Source organism: Patiria miniata, unplaced genomic scaffold (assembly GCF_015706575.1).
Source record: "Patiria miniata isolate m_02_andy unplaced genomic scaffold, ASM1570657v1 HiC_scaffold_25, whole genome shotgun sequence".
Taxonomy (NCBI): Eukaryota; Metazoa; Echinodermata; class Asteroidea; order Valvatida; family Asterinidae; genus Patiria; species Patiria miniata.
Window position 1 is genome coordinate 1,783,316 of NW_024037064.1, and position 17,229 is coordinate 1,800,544.

General features: G+C 40.4%; 1 long non-coding RNA gene across 2 annotated transcripts in view; it reads left to right on the forward strand.

Moving 5' to 3' along the window:
• The window catches only part of LOC119733137, a 59,542-nt gene that overhangs the window by 13,477 nt on the left and 28,836 nt on the right, over positions 1 to 17,229 (forward strand). The window contains exons 2-3 of one of the 2 annotated variants that reach the window (XR_005271668.1): positions 4,189 to 4,354; positions 15,318 to 15,375. This is a non-coding gene — a long non-coding RNA (uncharacterized LOC119733137). Of the gene's footprint in view, positions 1 to 4,188; positions 4,355 to 15,317; positions 15,376 to 17,229 lie in introns of those variants that run through there. The other variant, XR_005271669.1, reaches the window with a different exon arrangement.

The window sequence follows — 17,229 nt, forward strand, 5'->3', positions numbered from 1 at the left end:
ACAACTTTCTGCCATGCTCTCAATTTGAAGAAAACAAAAGAAGATCATTTCCAAAGATTTGTCATGTGACATAATATTGGAAATTTTTGTAAATCCCCCAATGCGTTGTTACAATTTGGGAAGCCACAAATGAATGACAACCTTCTCGCATACCTTCTTGCGTGTCAAGTGACACATTTTTGAAAATTTCTGTGAATTGGCTTCTCCCCCATGCTTCTAATTTGTACTTGGTTTGCAATTTGGAAATCCACGAATGGGTCCAAACCTTGCGTGCGGTTAATTTCCATAGATGTTCATAGGAGTTACTAAGGAAAATTCTGTGAATCTGGCCCCCTTCCCCATTGTGTCAATGAAAATTTCTGTAAATCCCCCCATATGTTCTAATTTTTGTATTTAGTTTGTTATCCACGAATGGTTGACAACTTTCTGACATGCTGTCAATTTGAAGAAAAGAAAAGATCATTTCCAAAGATGTGTCATGTGACACATTTTTGGAAATTTCTATAATCCCCCCTCCCCATGCACTTTAATTGCACTTGGTTTGCAACTTGGGAATGCACAAATGAATGACAACCTTCTTGCATTCTATCAATTTCCAAACATGTGTCAAGTGAAACATTTTTTTAAATTTCTGTGATCCCCCCCCCCCCCAAATGTGTTCTAATTGAGTGGTCCGGCAATAAAATCTTATCAAATAAAATACACTTAGGCCCCAGGCCTCTCTTGATATTCCTCGATGAAATCCGACTCAGCAGCCTGACTCCAAATATATCTCAAGATCCCCTGACTCCTGTCAGAGTCTTAATAATTAAAGATATCAGCTACAACTGATGTAAACCACAGTTACTAACTGTCTAGATATCCGCTCTCCGACTCTGGCTCCCCAAAGTTTTTCTCCCCAAAACTTTGCTCCCCAAAATTTGGCTCCCCAAAAGTTGGCTCCCCAAAACTTTGCTTCCCAAACCTTTACTCCCCAGCTCAGCTCAGCACCCCAATTTAATCAAGTTGGCTCCCCCAACTCAAGTTGTAAAGATCTCAGCTCCCCAAACTGGCCAAAGCACTATGTGTAAATACAGTTAGAGATCAGCAGTAGAGTTCGCAGCTAGCAGTAGACCAACACCCATCAAAGAACCGTACCCAGAATGAACAAAATCTGCCCTATTTATACCCTATTGGCCCAGCGCGAAAATCAAAAGTACGCGCTAGTAAATAGGCCACGCCCATTTTGTAAAAATCACAGTATACTGAATTCACATAGCGATAGTTTCCCCTCAATTTCTCCAAAATTATACAGCAAAATATCACACAAAAAGGCTTAAATTAATCTTCAAGACATTCCTTACAGTAAATCTGTTGTAAACATGTGAATAAATTATACAGAATCCCCCAAATGCTCACTTTTACAAGTAGTGAATGAATGTAACCACCTTAAAGGGAAAATACAACATTTGCAAACATCAAAAAATAAAACTACCAAATCATTTTGAAATACCTTGCTGGACTGTAAGTGTATGACAGTGTAAAGCATCCTGTAAAATCATGGCACCTGGTATACTGTCATTTTCAAGAAAAGTGGTATTCTTGTATCAATTTCCAACGCTGGTCGGCTGACCAGCGTTGGAAAAAACTGGCTTTTTTCCAAATACTGGCCCCAATTGACCATCGCACTTGTTTGCAATCAATTACACACCTATGAACGGGTACAAGCCAGCTAGACTGGTTCTCTGACCTTACAATTCCCCAATGTATGTAAACTGCTCTGTTTCTTCTTATATGGAGTCAGGGAACCAGACTACAGGAAAATGATTGTTTTTCTTGGTTTTTATAGCATTTTTGAACCCAAAACCTCAAAAGGTCAGTGTAACTATATTTGCTATATATTTCCAAACCCCCCAATTCCATTCATTTCTGAAAATTACAGCAAAAGCAAATGATGTATATTCCCTTTAAGTTCATTGAAGAAAATTCAGTGATGTCACAGATATGAATAATCATGAGACAGTCACTGACTTACCCAACCTTGTTCCCATGGGTACGAGATCTTTCTGCACCATGTTGCTTCCCATCATGCCTTGCGCAATCTTAACCCCTGGAATTGTGTAATTTAAATGTATCAAAATATGGCACATTATACGGTAATTAGGCAGAAGTTTATCCGTTTGACGTGCCGACGCCATCTTTAAAATGTTAAAAATTGTGATTTTAAGGAATCCATCCTTTCAAACATAAGGTTTGGACATTGCGTTATTTAGCAAAGATTTGTATTAAATGTATCAATCTTCGAAATGCACACGCAGTACGCTCTGAAAAGCCAGTCAGCATCATTTATGTGTACATCACGGCCAGGGGTTAGTGAAGGAATGCGCACGCACCCATGGAGTCGAGGCTGTGACTTACTAGACGAAATCTGACAGAAAAGTCATCAAAACTTGCCCATCTTTCAAAGTTGATTCAAATTAGACAACTTCACATCTGAAAAAGCCTCATAATTATTTAGTAAAACGTCCTAATAATATAAATTACTTTTTAGAAGTCTCAGTTTGCTAGAAATAATTTTAGAACTTTCAGCCAATCAGAAACGTTTTAAGCGCTGCTCAAATGGCAGCCATGTTGGATTTTACCATCACGCTATTTATAGCACAGCTGACATATGTGTAAACAAACACGTGAGTGTACACACAGAATTTCGGCAGGAAAATACTCAAAACTACCTAGAAATAATACCTGAAAAGACAACAGGAATTTTCTAGACAAAAATGCCAGATCTCTAGGAGAATATATGTAAGATTTAGAGTAATAAAACTTAAGTAAAAAGTGGGATTTGGGGGCATTTTCGTCACAGTATGATCCAGAAACCTAGTGTGAACTTGTACCATGTTACGAAGATGTTCTAAATTTTGTTACGTCATCATGACGTCATCAAGTATCAAGTTACAAGCAATTTCAGGGCAAATTCTGACAAAATAGTTTGCGCTGTATCTTTTGAACTACATAGAGTATGGTGTTTGGTTTTTCGTGAGGTTGTAGACTATGCCCTGAGAAACATTTCTTGTTCCAGACACAAAACCGCTTGACCTTCACTTCCGCTGTTACCGGAAGTGCAATAAAAACCGAATGCAAGTCAAAAGTGGAAGCATTTTACTATACACATATTATGAAAGTGAGGAATACCAGACACAAAAAAAGTGTGATGACGTCATCATCCGAAAGGGCGCCCCCTAGCGGCACATCAAATAGAGTTTTCTTTCTTTAATTTTAGAATTTGAAAAGGATCATATTTTTAATTTAATTCTATCATTTGATCCCTGTCATATCTTCGTAGTCCAAGTAATGATATCCATTACAATGTTCACGTTTGGATAACTCTAATGCTGTGACGTCATCAAACCGGAAGTTAGGTGTTATTAATACAAACAATTATATTTCCCATATTTTCATACGTTATTTTCACTTCACAATGAAAATGTATCCTCTCCGAACTTTATCAGTATTCACATCAGTAATAACTTTTTGCGCAAATAGAATGTTTACTGAAATTTATCACACTATTAAAGATACATTTTTTTAACATAATCATTGATTGTACTGGAAGGGAATTAATTTCGTGAACCTTTGTTCTACATAGACATATATTCCTAACTTAACTGGGCAGTGTATAACAGTTCAGTTTGTTCTTGGTTTTCAATTGGAGCATCCACAAATATGTGAAACCGGCTGAATGAGAATCATGTCCCAAATGCTGATTTGGGGAATGTGTCATGAGAGGGCGCAATTCAAAATATGACTCGGCAACTTTGGCATTTGAGATTCAGAATATTGTGGTTATGTTTGTTCAGTTTTTTCGAAATATAGAGCATTCATAGAGCCAAAACTTCATCAGGTTAGTTATTAAGCATCCTTGTTTAGATTTTGAGCACTAGTTTGCTGGTTGAAATGAAATTTAAAAAATCACAAATTACACGTTTTAATTGCCAAACACGCTTTCAAGAACACTCTGCAAGAAACAGCTGTCGTATTGCAACTCGTTGTAACTTATTTTCAACTGTTGCCGTAGCTTCCACTGTAGAAACACGATGTAAAAAACAGAATTCAATTTATTGCCTTCAAGAGAGAACTGCACAAAGATAGAAAATGTTTCATTTCCTTATGATTACTGTTATTCCTGTATTGCTATTTTTGCTCAAACAGCTGATCGAAATCAACCATTCTGAGTTAGTTCTCTTGGTTAGGGAGTTATTTGGGTGGTAACGAAGCAGTGGACCAGGCAATCAATCGAGCACACCATTGAGACATGGATCAACCTCCACTGATTGACGGAGTAGTGCTGACTAAGATTGACACCATTGATGATAAAGTAAGTAGCAAGTTTATGTTCTGCATGGGCTTGACCTTGGTTTGATTCCTCTTTTGTTCCATGGTGTAGCCTTAGTTATCCTTGAATGAATTGAAAAGTTTTTGGTTCATATCCTCTGCTTGATTTCTGTTCTATTGACCCTGAGTCTTTGTACCCCCAGGTGACGATAACGCTACGCCATGTCCAGTCATGCAATGTCAATTCAGTTCGAGAGGTAGTCTGGTAAAAAAGGATGGTTGAATTGTGACATTACACTTTTTAACAAATTTAAGAATGTGATGACAGAATTTCAGAAAGTTGACTGGATATCGCCGCTAGGCATCATCATGCAGTTTGACTTCACGCCGGTGCCATGCAAGCGTGAAATTAAGATTGTAATGAAAGATGTTTTCCTAGGGATATCTTAAATTGGGATGATGATGTTTGATGAATAAGATCATTTGGGAGCTCGTTTCAGTCTTCACTCGTCTTTGGGAACAAACTTTTGTGGTACGCTTGTGTGCGGCATTGCAAGGAAGCCCTGGGCTGATTATGTCTATTTCTTTGTGGTCGTTCTACTGGGGTGATGTAATAAGGGATGTTAAGGGCAATTTCTTCATGGATGGAGCAGTAAAGCATAGTGAGCCTGCTGACTTTTCTGCGGTGTTTGAGGCATGGGCTCACAAAACCAAGTGTTGTATTAGCTCTGCTTGCTATTTGATTGATGTGAAGAGACCATGACAAATGTTTTTGAATTTCAACTCCAAGGTATGGATGGTTGGGTACAACAGAGAGGTTGGCATTCATCAATCTGTAGATATTATCATGATGATTTTTGCTTCTTGTCATATGTAGGGTGTGACATTTCTGTGGCTTAAATGACATCTGTCATTGATGAGACCAGCTCACAAGGCTATCCAGATCTTTTTGGAGTTGTTGTTGGTCATTGAAGTTAGCAATGCGTCGGAATAGTAGGCAGTCATCAGCAAATAACTTGATTTTGGTGTCTTTGCTAATGTTGTCACCAATGTCATTGATGTAGAGTAGAAACATCAAAGGGCCTAGTACGGTGCCCTGGGGACTCCTGATGTAGGGTCTGATGTTTCTCCATCTACAACTACTTGTTGGGTTCTGTTGGTTAACCATGTTCTGATCCATGTCAAGGTGTTACCTCTAATCCCGTAGTGTTCTATTTTATGAAGTAATCTCTCATGGGCTACAGTGTCGAATGCTTTGCCGAAGTCAAGCACCTGCACATCTATCTGAGCTTTGTTATTTTGATTTAGGTGTCGATGGATTTCTTCCATGGTGTTTATGAGTTGGGTTTCACACAAGTGATTAAAGATATGTTCCAGTAATTTGCAGGCTACCCACGTGAGGGAAACTGGTCTGTAGTTGCTTGGTGATGATTGGCCCCTCTTTTTGTATCCAAGGATTTGATGACTGTCACAAACCAGGTTCGACTTAAGAAATAGTTTTGGTTTCTGGGACACGTCACTGACAAAATGTTTTTAATGAATATTAAATATAAAGAAACAAAATTGCTACCTCTTGCCACAATGACATTTTTGTTCGGATCCAAGTTGGTAAGTGGCTGGTATTATCAAACAGCTGTGGCTACTGTGTGGCTGTTGATTGTTGTATTGACTTGATAAAGTATATTCTGCAAGTGGCTGGTATTGTCAAACAGCTGTGGCTACTGTGTGGCTGTTGATTGTTGTATTGACCTGATAAAGTATTGTCTGCAAGTGGCTGGTATTGTCAAACAGCTGTGGCTACTGTGTGGCTGTTGATTGTTGTATTGACTTGATAAAGTATTGCCTGCAAGTGGCTGGTATTGTCAAACAGCTGTGGCTACTGTGTGGCTGTTGATTGTTGTATTGACCTGATAAAGCATTGTCTGTAAGTGGCAGGCATTGTCAAACAGCTGTGACTACTGTGTGGCTGTTGATTGTTGTATTGACCTGATAAAGTATTGTCTGCAAGTGGTAGGCATTGTGAACCAGCTGTGGCTACTGTGTGGCTGTTGATTGTTGTATTGACTTGATAAGGTATTGTCTGCAAGTGGCTGGTATTGTCAAACAGCTGTGGCTACTGTGTGGCTGTTGATTGTTGTATTGACCTGATAAAGTATTGTCTGCAAGTGGTAGGCATTGTGAACCAGCTGTGGCTACTGTGTGGCTGTTGATTGTTGTATTGACTTGATAAGGTATTGTCTGCAAGTGGCTGGTATTGTCAAACAGCCTTGGCTACTGTGTGGCTGTTGATTGTTGTATTGACTTGATAAAGTATTGTCTGCAAGTGCCTGGTATTGTCAAACAGCCGTGGCTACTGTGTGGCTGTTGATTGTTGTATTGACCTGATAAAGTATTGTCTGCAAGTGGCAGGCATTGTCAAACAGCTGTGGCTACTGTGTGGCTGTTGATTGTTGTTTTGACCTGATAAAGTATTGTCTGCAAGTGGCAGGCATTGTCAAACAGCCGTGGCTACTGTGTGGCTGTTGATTGTTGTATTGACCTGATAAAGTATTGTCTGCAAGTGGCTGGTATTGTCAAACAGCCGTGGCTACTGTGTGGCTGTTGATTGTTGTATTGACCTGATCAAGTATTGTCTGCAAGTGGCAGGCATTGTCAAACAGCTGTGGGTACTGTGTGGCTGTTGATTGTTGTATTGACCTAATAAAGTATTGTCTGCAAGTGGCTTGTATTGTCAAACAGCCATGGCTACTGTGTGGCTGTTGATTGTTGTATTGACCTGATAAAGTATTGTCTGCAAGTGGCAGGCATTGTCAAACAGCCATGACTACTGTGTGGCTGTTGATCGTTGTATTGACCTGATAAAGTATTGTCTGCAAGTGGCTGGTATTGTCAAACAGCCGTGGCTACTGTGTGGCTGTTGATTGTTGTATTGACCTGATAAAGTATTGTCTGCAAGTGGCAGGCATTGTCAAACAGCTGTGACTACTGTGTGGCTGTTGATTGTTGTATTGACCTGATCAATTATTGTCTTCAAGTGGCAGGCATTGTCAAACAGCTGTGGCTACTGTGTGGCTGTTGATTGTTGTATTGACCTGATAAAGTATTGTCTGCAAGTGGCAGGCATTGTCAAACAGCTGTGGCTACTGTGTGGCTGTTGATTGTTGTATTGACCTAATAAAGTATTGTCTGCAAGTGGCTGGTATTGTCAAACAGCCATGGCTACTGTGTGGCTGTTGATTGTTGTATTGACCTGATAAAGTATTGTCTGCAAGTGGCAGGCATTGTCAAACAGCCGTGACTACTGTGTGGCTGTTGATCGTTGTATTGACCTGATAAAGTATTGTCTGCAAGTGGCTGGTATTGTCAAACAGCCGTGGCTACTGTGTGGCTGTTGATTGTTGTATTGACCTGATAAAGTATTGTCTGCAAGTGGCAGGCATTGTCAAACAGCTGTGGTTACTGTGTGGCTGTTGATTGTTGTATTGACCTAATAAAGTATTGTCTGCAAGTGGCTGGTATTGTCAAACAGCTGTGGCTACTGTGTGGCTGTTGATTGTTGTATTGACCTGATAAAGTATTGTCTGCAAGTGGCAGGCATTGTCAAACAGCCGTGACTACTGTGTGGCTGTTGATCGTTGTATTGACCTGATAAAGTATTGTCTGCAAGTGGCTGGTATTGTCAAACAGCCGTGGCTACTGTGTGGCTGTTGATTGTTGTATTGACCTGATAAAGTATTGTCTGCAAGTGGCAGGCATTGTCAAACAGCTGTGGGTACTGTGTGGCTGTTGATTGTTGTATTGACCTGATCAAGTATTGTCTTCAAGTGGCAGGCATTGTCAAACAGCTGTGGCTACTGTGTGGCTGTTGATTGTTGTATTGACCTGATAAAGTATTGTCTGTAAGTGGCAGGCATTGTCAAACAGCTGTGGCTACTGTGTGGCTGTTGGTTGTTGTATTGACCTGATAAAGTATTATCTGCAAGTTGCTGGCATTGTGAAACAGCTGTTGCTACTGTGTGGCTGTTGATTGTTGTATTGACCTGATACAGTATTGTCTGTAAGTGGCAGGCATTGTCAAACAGCTGTGGCTACTGTGTGGCTGTTGATTGGTGTATTGACTTGATAAAGTATTGTCTGCAAGTGGCAGGCATTGTCAAACAGCTGTGGCTACTGTGTGGCTGTTGATTGTTGTATTGACCTGATAAAGTATTGTCTGCAAGTGGCAGGCATTGTCAAACAGCTGTGGCTACTGTGTGGCTGTTGATTGTTGTAATGACCTGATAAAGTATTGTCTGTAAGTGGCAGGCATTGTCAAACAGCTGTGGCTACTGTGTGGCTGTTGATTGTTGTATTGACCAAATAAAGTATTGTCTGCAAGTGGCTGGTATTGTCAAACAGCTGTGGCTACTGTGTGGCTGTTGATTGTTGTATTGACCTGATAAAGTATTGTCTGCAAGTGGCAGGCATTGTCAAACAGCTGTGGCTACTGTGTGGCTGTTAATTGTTGTATTGACCTGATAAAGTATTGTCTGCAAGTGGCAGGCATTGTCAAACAGCTGTGGCTACTTTGTGGCTGTTGATTGTTGTATTGACCTGATAAAGTATTGTCTGCAAGTGGCAGGCATTGTCAAACAGCTGTGGCTACTGTGTGGCTGTTGATTGTTGTATTGACCTGATAAAGTATTGTCTGCAAGTGGCTGGTATTGTGAAACAGCTGTTGCTACTGTGTGGCTGTTGATTGTTCTATTGACCTGAAGAACAAGATGTGTATATCAGACTATCAGGCATGTGCAAAATCATCCCACACGTAGAAATGCAGAACTTCTTTTGGGGAATTTCTGTGAATCCACCCCTCCCCCATGCATTCGTATTTGTACTTGGATTGCGATTGGTGGATCCACGAATGGGTGACAACCTCGCATGATGTCAATTTCCAAACATGTGTCAGGTGACACTTTTTTCTATGAATCCGCCCCCCTCCTCCCCAATGCGTTCTGATTTGTACTTAGTTTGCAATTGGGGAATCCACGAATGGTTGACAACCTTCTGGCATGCTGGCAATTTGAAGAAAACAAATGATCATTTCCAAAGATCAGTCATGTGACACATTTTTTGAAATTTCTGTATATCCTCTCGTGTGCTCTAATTTGTACTTGGTTTGCAATTGAGGATTCACGAATGGGTGACAACCATAGATATAGATTTCAGATATAGAGGCCTTTTCTATAAATGTCAGAGGATTGTGCACTGCAGAGAATCTCACAGCTGCTATGGTAACCACAAAGAAATGAGAAGTTGGAGGAACGTGTACCGCAAAATCATGATTGCTTTTATGGCTAAGAAGTTGTACAATAAAGGTGAACATAGTGCAGCTATAAAGTCAGTCATAAGGTAGAGTGAGTCAGCCAAAGCCAGATTGGATAAGTAGATGTTGATGATTGTACGCATGGACTTCACTCGAATGACTGTGAAGAGAAAGACAAAATTCAATAAGAGGCCGATTGGTGCAATTAACAAGTTTCGTGCTGAGGTGATATTGTTGTATTGGTGTTGTCCATAGTTCATGTACATTGTAGCATTGATTTCCATGTCTAACATTGTGCTCAGGTGCAACAAAGAGTGGTCCGCCCTATCACAAGATCACTCCAGTTTTATACTGCAGTTTTATACTAACAAGAAATCGGAAATCTGGAGTTGAAACTAAAGCTTCTTCACCTTTCCTTCTAATTTTTCCTTTCGTTGTTTTTGTAATGCCAAGTGAAACATTGAACATGTTTCTTGTCCCTGCCTGCTTCCTCTTCTTCCCTGACCACATCCTTCTATATATTTTAAATCATGTACAATATTTTTTGTCTTATTATGTGTTTCCAGCAAAATTGTAGCTATGTACTTGCAAGTTTAAATCTTGTAAGAAAAGTGACGGCTCCTTTGGACACAGAAGTATCAGGAAAAGAGTCAAGAAAATGGAGGAATCCATCTGCCATCTTGGAAAATCCGCCATCTTGAGTGGAAAGAAAGGCCCTCTCTTTTTCCCTCAAAAATATGGGACGTTTATTTGGCCTGAGCGACTAAAATGTCACTATTGTACCCACTGTTTTGACAGCACTGTAATAAAAGCATGCAACAGAGTTTCACAATTGACATTGGTAAATGAGAAATGCTTTCATAGGGTTTTAATTTTCGTTTCATTCGTAAAACGTTTACATTTTTCACAAGAAAATTAAAATGGATTATGAAAAAGAAAACAAGAAAGATCGTTTTGGTGTTCTCTGTGTATTCTGTTGTCCTTTAGTGTTCAGGAAGTTATGTTCATACCTGAAGGCGCGGTGATTATTTCATCTGCAAAAGGACAAGTACCTCGGAATGCTTTTACCAGTGAATACAATAATTTAGACAATGAAAAGGTCAGTGTCCCTGTACAAAACGCTGAGTAGTGTGAAATTTTGCAGCAGTTCTTACTGTTTTCTGTGTATTGTAATGTTGAACTTGTTTGATGGAATAACCCTGCAAAAATGTCTGTTTAAATTAAATGATTAAAAACAAACCTGGAAGCCAAATTTAAGAATTCTAGTATTCACATGGAAATGGCATCAGATTGCAAGTGATCATGGTTCACATTTACAGAATGCATAAACAAAGTTTTACTAAATAGGAATTGTTCTCTGGTCACATTTGTGAAATTTTGATCAATCATTTGTGAGTCAGTTTGTTATTAAAATTATGCTAATTTATGCATGGAAAGACCAACTTACATGTCTGAAACATCTTTGTTGCATCTTTAGTCTACTTACTAGCACTTTAGTGAACAGTAATCATGTGTGCATGTATTTACATCACTTAAAAAAACTTCACAAAAAAGTGGAATTTTGGAACCAATTTCCAAGGATAGTCGGCTAACCATCATTGGAAAAAATATTACTTTTCAAATACAAATACCAATTGACCAAATTTAGTTAGTCCACATTTTGTTTGCAAACAAGTACAAATCCGTGAACGGGTGCAAGCCAGCTAGTCTGGTTCCCTGACCTGACAACTCCCAGCACCTATAAATTACTCAATTTGGTCTAGAAGTAGGGTCAGATAACCAGACTAAAAAAACGACATTTTTTTCTTGGTTTTTCAGCTTCTATGAACACAAATGTTTAAACAGGTCAATCGTGGATTCAAGGGGGGTTGTTTGTTTCTATTTTACTTCGATTTATTTTGGATTTTTCACAAAAAGGCTTAACTGAATTGACCAAACCCAAACTTGGAAAAACACCTGCCCAACCTGACCCAAAGTCAGTTTTGGGTCAGGTCAGTTTTGGACAACATTATTTCTGACTTGCACAGGTGGTGATCCAAACGCACACATAATTGGATGCAACTTTTTAGCAGAAATTTTACAATGTACATGTATACATATGTGACTGGAATTACGACAAGTTAATGGAAGGATTACATGCATGGACACATGTACATGTAATTACCTTTGCTGGTTTGCTCACCAAAAACGAGGTAATTGCAATATGCACCGTGTATGTAAACAGTATAATACTTACTCTTGATAAGGACAAACCAAAACCTCATTTCTGTTATCAAATTCTGTTGTCAAATTGTCATGAACAATTCTTTTTAATAAATTTACAGTACCTTTCATCCCCTTAACTACCGGTACGCATGTTATTACTATAGTACTAGTTCTAATCGTTCCTTTCCATAGCATATTTCTTGTTTTAGTTTCTTCACATCATATTTACTTGGCACTCCCATTTGTGTGATCTACATGTACATGTATAAACAGGTTTTAAGACTGAGCTTTTTAGTCGGTTCCCCTTGCATGGATGGCTTGCACTCATCAGTTACCAGAGAACATTGTTCTTGACACCTTTCAAACGGTTGACTCTTGATGTGCATACTGCTGCCCTTGTGCTGATGGCTCGGTGCCAGTCAGCCCAGGACATTGTTCCTGAGTACTTGCAAGTGACTGCTGGCTCTCTGCTGGTTCTGGATGTACACACTGTTCCCCTTGCATGGATGGCTTGCAGTCAGTCAGACTAGAGCATTGTTCCTGATGAGAACTTGCAAGCGCTGGGGTCCCCGCTGGTCAACATGTTGCTGACTGTGCATGGATGCCTTGCTGCTGCTTTGCCTGGAACATTGTTCTTAACAGCTGTCCTGCAGTGACTGCTGACTTGCTGTGTGTTGTGCATGCCCTTGGCTTGGTGGCTTGCTGCTGCTTGGCCCGGCAGCACGGTGCTCTTGGTCATTTTCTGCCTGTGGAATCACATGAAGCTCAATCTGCTTCCCTGGCTGCGATGGTCGACTGGGATTCTGTCTTGGGCAGCAAGGACAGCACAGTTTCAGGAATGAGAAAGTCTCAACTACATGTGTACGATGGTCAGCATTTGTGGCACTATAGACTAGGGGATTGATTGAGCTGTTGATGAGTTGTAAGATAATGGTACACAGTTCCACGATATCAATTGTTTGCACAAGGTCTACCAACGCAACTTCACGGGCAGTCCCTGAATAATCCAGTAACTGGATAACTATACTTGCATAGCACTGTGCAGTGAGTTCAGAATGAAGAAAACAGCAGTATTGGTTGTAACCATACAGAGGACTTTGCCTCCTTGCTTGGGACGGTTCGGCAACAGAGCTGATTGCTTGCGTACTGTCACTACTACATAGATGTATTTAAAAAAAAAAACCAGGCAGGTACAATGACCAAGACGTTAAAGTTCTGAATTGAAACATGTCAAAGTTGCTCCATCTTAAAGGGTAGTCCATAACCTTTGCATTCATACCATATCTGCATCTCATCAGTCAGGGATGACCAAGCACGAGTGATTTCACAACAAAGGCCAACAAAGCCCTGTTTGCAAGTTTACATGTAAGTTCACATGTCAGTGGTGAGATGAACCCACGTTAAAGCAACAACATATCCAATGTACCTCTTTTCAATGCACATTGCACATCAACGGCACTTTCTTTGGACAGCTGAGAGTCCACCACTCACGCAGCAAATGTTGTCCATCATTTTGAAATCAATGATGCTCTGCCATCCGTGACCGAAGAGATGTCAATAAGATATCACTAAAAAGCAAATGAACTACCCCTAAAGATGGGCCACTTTGACATTTTTGAAGATCCTAACCTTTACATATTAGCCCATCGTTTTTTGAATTACCATTTTCTTGATGCATCCTGTTCATATGTATTGCAACCGTTAACTGACTTAAATTGTGTTCCAGATAAATTTTTTCCTTCCATTCTTCTTTTAACTCAAACATATTCTGAATCCACACCGCCCCCCATTAATAGATCTTTTTCTCACTCTTCAACAGTGAACAACTTTATTTACCAAGTGGAACGTCATCCCACCTCATGAATGGACTCCACCGTGACTACGCTTCTTGAGAGGTTGATATTAGCAGTGTTTTCAGCAGACTCTAAGGCCTGGATCTCCATTGGATTGAGCGCTTGAACACTTGAACACTTGACCCGAGTTGACGACACCAAGGCCTTGACCCAGTGGTGCGGACCCACGGAATTGGTCTGAGTCTTTAGCCAACGGCCATGCTCCGAGTAAGTGGCGGCCCACGGAATTGGCCCGAGTCGGCGGCCCACGGCAAACCCCCGAGGTGCCGGCCCTCGGAACGGGCCCGAGTCGTCCATCGGCTCACGGCCTTTCGCCGGGGTGTCGTCCCACGGACTTGCTCGAGTCGTCGGCCCACGGCCTTGCGCTGGGGTGTCGTCCTACAGACAGGCCCGAGTCATCGACCATGCCTTGACCCGAGGTATCGAGCTACGGACTTGACCAGAGCCGTCAACCCGCGGCCTTGTGACCACTACCGTGAATGCTCTTTGGAATTCTTGTGGTAAGTTTTATTTTAGAAACAAAAAGAGACCTGTAGATGAAGAAATATGATTCCTCGGGTGGTATTTTAACACCCCCCCCCCCATGCAAAATATACAGTGCTTGATTTCCTATCAAAATATGTATTCAAAGTTTGCATTAAACTCGTTCTCAAATGCTATACTTTTCATTTCGAAAATTTCAGTAAAAACTGATTGTGTATGTCTTGGAAATGTCAGTTTAAAATGGTGTACATAATAGATTTTGATAATTTTAACGATGGCTTTTTGTAATTTGTCCGGCGGTAACCGTGTGGCCATTGCTACCGTATTGTATCTTGTTCAATCCTGGCAAATGTTAGCCGGGTTGTAGGCCCTTCAGTTTTCTCTGGTGCAAGGGGAATACCCAGCTTATTACTCAGTGTTTGAAATCCGACCAAATCATTAACACTTTATATCTAGTTTAGATGGCACACATCCTGGGCCCACTTTCTTCAAAATTTTTATTGCGTCCTCTGTTGACGCATACTTGACTGTTGCGTTGCAATCTGGTATTCCATCGTTTACGGAACCATGTTTAGGATGAGACAAATGATGAATTATTCAAAATGAACCAGGCTGTCTTTTAGGAACTAAACCAATCAAGCTAACGCAAAAATTATCAAGTGGCAAGTCTTGGAACGGCCCTACTAGCCTACCTTGTCTAAGTTCTAACCCTAGTTTTTCAGAAACCACTTTTGGATTTTGAAGAGCAGATTTTAAATTTGTTGATGTCCTAAATTTTTGATTGTCTGTAAAACCTAAAAACCAATTGTAAAACCATGAATTAAGAATGTGTATTTAATGCCATCATAGCCTTGTAACATAGTTTGAAGCACATCTTTATTTACTGGTGTTATTGGTTTGTCCTGGGATAAATGAGGTCTGTCCCCTTCCTGTTCTGCTTTTAGGCTGTGTATAGGCCTCCTCTTAACAGGAACAATCAAGTCACGAAACAAATTTAAATGGGCGATCTGACTCTGTTATTATGTTCGTGCACAAATGAGTTCTGGTAGCAGGGCTTTGCTTTGTGGAGTTAATTCTATGCTTTCTTTCCCCTTTCGAGCCCTGGCACGAATACAGCTCAATAATTCAAATGTTTCCTTTCGTTATTTGAATCCTTTCAGCAAAGTGAGGACCACTGACTGATGAGGGAATTGCTCTACTGAGATGAGGATGAGCCTGCCTCAAGACATCGTCAGGGCTCCGACAGCCTCATCAAACAGAAACCCAAGGAACCGGAAGCAGGGAGGAGGACCGACAGATGAACGGATGACCTGCTTGCTGGGCTACCCATTACTGATTCTTGAGGTTAGTTTTTGGTTACATGTACCTAAAGAATAAGCAGAAACAAGTAATCAAAATGGGTGATCTGGCGCTCTTCTATGTTCTCCCACAAATAAAGAGTGCTGGTAGTGGGGCACTGCTTTGTGGGGTTAATTCGAACATTTCTTCCCCCCCCACCTCTTGCTCTACTTTTCAAATATTTCTTAATAATGATAACCCAGTCAAAACCTAGAAAACTCAGAGTCATTGTGAAGATGTACCCTGGAGGAATGCTATCAGTCAAAACCTAGAAAACTCAGAGTCATTGTAAAGATGTACCCTGGAGGAATGCTATCAGTCAAAACCTAGAAAACTCAGAGTCATTGTGAAGATGTACCCTGGAGGAATGCTATCAGTCAAAACCTAGAAAACTCAGAGTCATTGTGAAGAATTATTTGATATTTTATGATGAGGATTTAAACGTACATACTGACTGGACATTTGTCACAAAATGTCTCTCCCTGTTTATACATTACCCTAATCACATCATAAATTTGAAGCCATTTTGAAAACTGATATTCTCGTTTGACAACAATGTAAAATGGCTTAATAATGTAACTGGAAGTGCCTATTAGAAACTGAATTTGTCATAAGCACCCTTTTCCTAGCAGTGAAAAAAAGAGAAAAAAATACTAGCTCATCTTTTACCTTTATATGCAACATCCATAAACTTATGTAATTGGCCCATTAGAACCCTCCGATGCAAACATGCATTCTTAGCCATGCTGTTACTCGGGTCAAAATCAGTCTGGTGACCGTTTTTTGACCCGATGGAATTCTATGCATAGAACTACATTATTGACCCGTTTTGACTGCTTAAGTAACTGGCCATGAGAATGACTTGACCAACTGTGACCCGTAGAACAGTTGTTGATAATGAATATTTGCTGCTGGTATTGACTGTTTGAAACATGATCCCTGTCAAAACAGCTGTGGGTGCTAAATAGCTGTTGACTGTTTTTGACTTGACAGTCCTTCTGATTTGAAAATCACAGGCGTGTGGAAAAAGGCACACCTGGACTTTTCTAGGTGTGTATTTTTTCTAGGTGTGTGATTTTCTAGGTGTGTGATCTGTGGTCCAGGGAAATTCAGACATGCAATTGTTCACACTTCGCAGGAAGCTTTTAGGTGTGCGATGGTGTGGGGGTGTGATCGCACGCCTCAAATCAGAAGGACTGACTTGACAAAGTGCTGTCCACAGTTGGTGTTTGGTTTTGACTGAAAAGTGATCCCTGTCAAAAAATCTTCCCCCCATCTACCCTGTTTTCAAATGCCATGTAATTGGAAGCAGAACTTTTTGGGTGGGGGCTTATTGGTATTGTCAGCAATTGGTAAGTGGCTGGTATTATCAAACAGCTGTGGCTACTGTGTGGCTCTTGATTGTTGTATTGACCATATAAAGTATTGTTTGCAAGTGGCAGGCATTGTCAAACAATTGTGGCTACTGTATGGCTGTTGATTGTTGTATTGACCTTATAAAGTATTGTTTGCAAGTGCATGGCTGGCATTGTCAAACAGCTGTGGCTACTGTGTGGCTCTTGATTGTTGTATTGACCATATAAAGTATTGTATGCAAGTGGCAGGCATTGTCAAACAGCTGTGGCTACTGTGTGGCTGTTGATTGTTGTATTGACCTTACAAAGTATTGTTTGCAAGTGGCAGGCATTGTCAAACAACTGTGGCTACTGTGTGGCTGTTGATTGTTGTATTGAC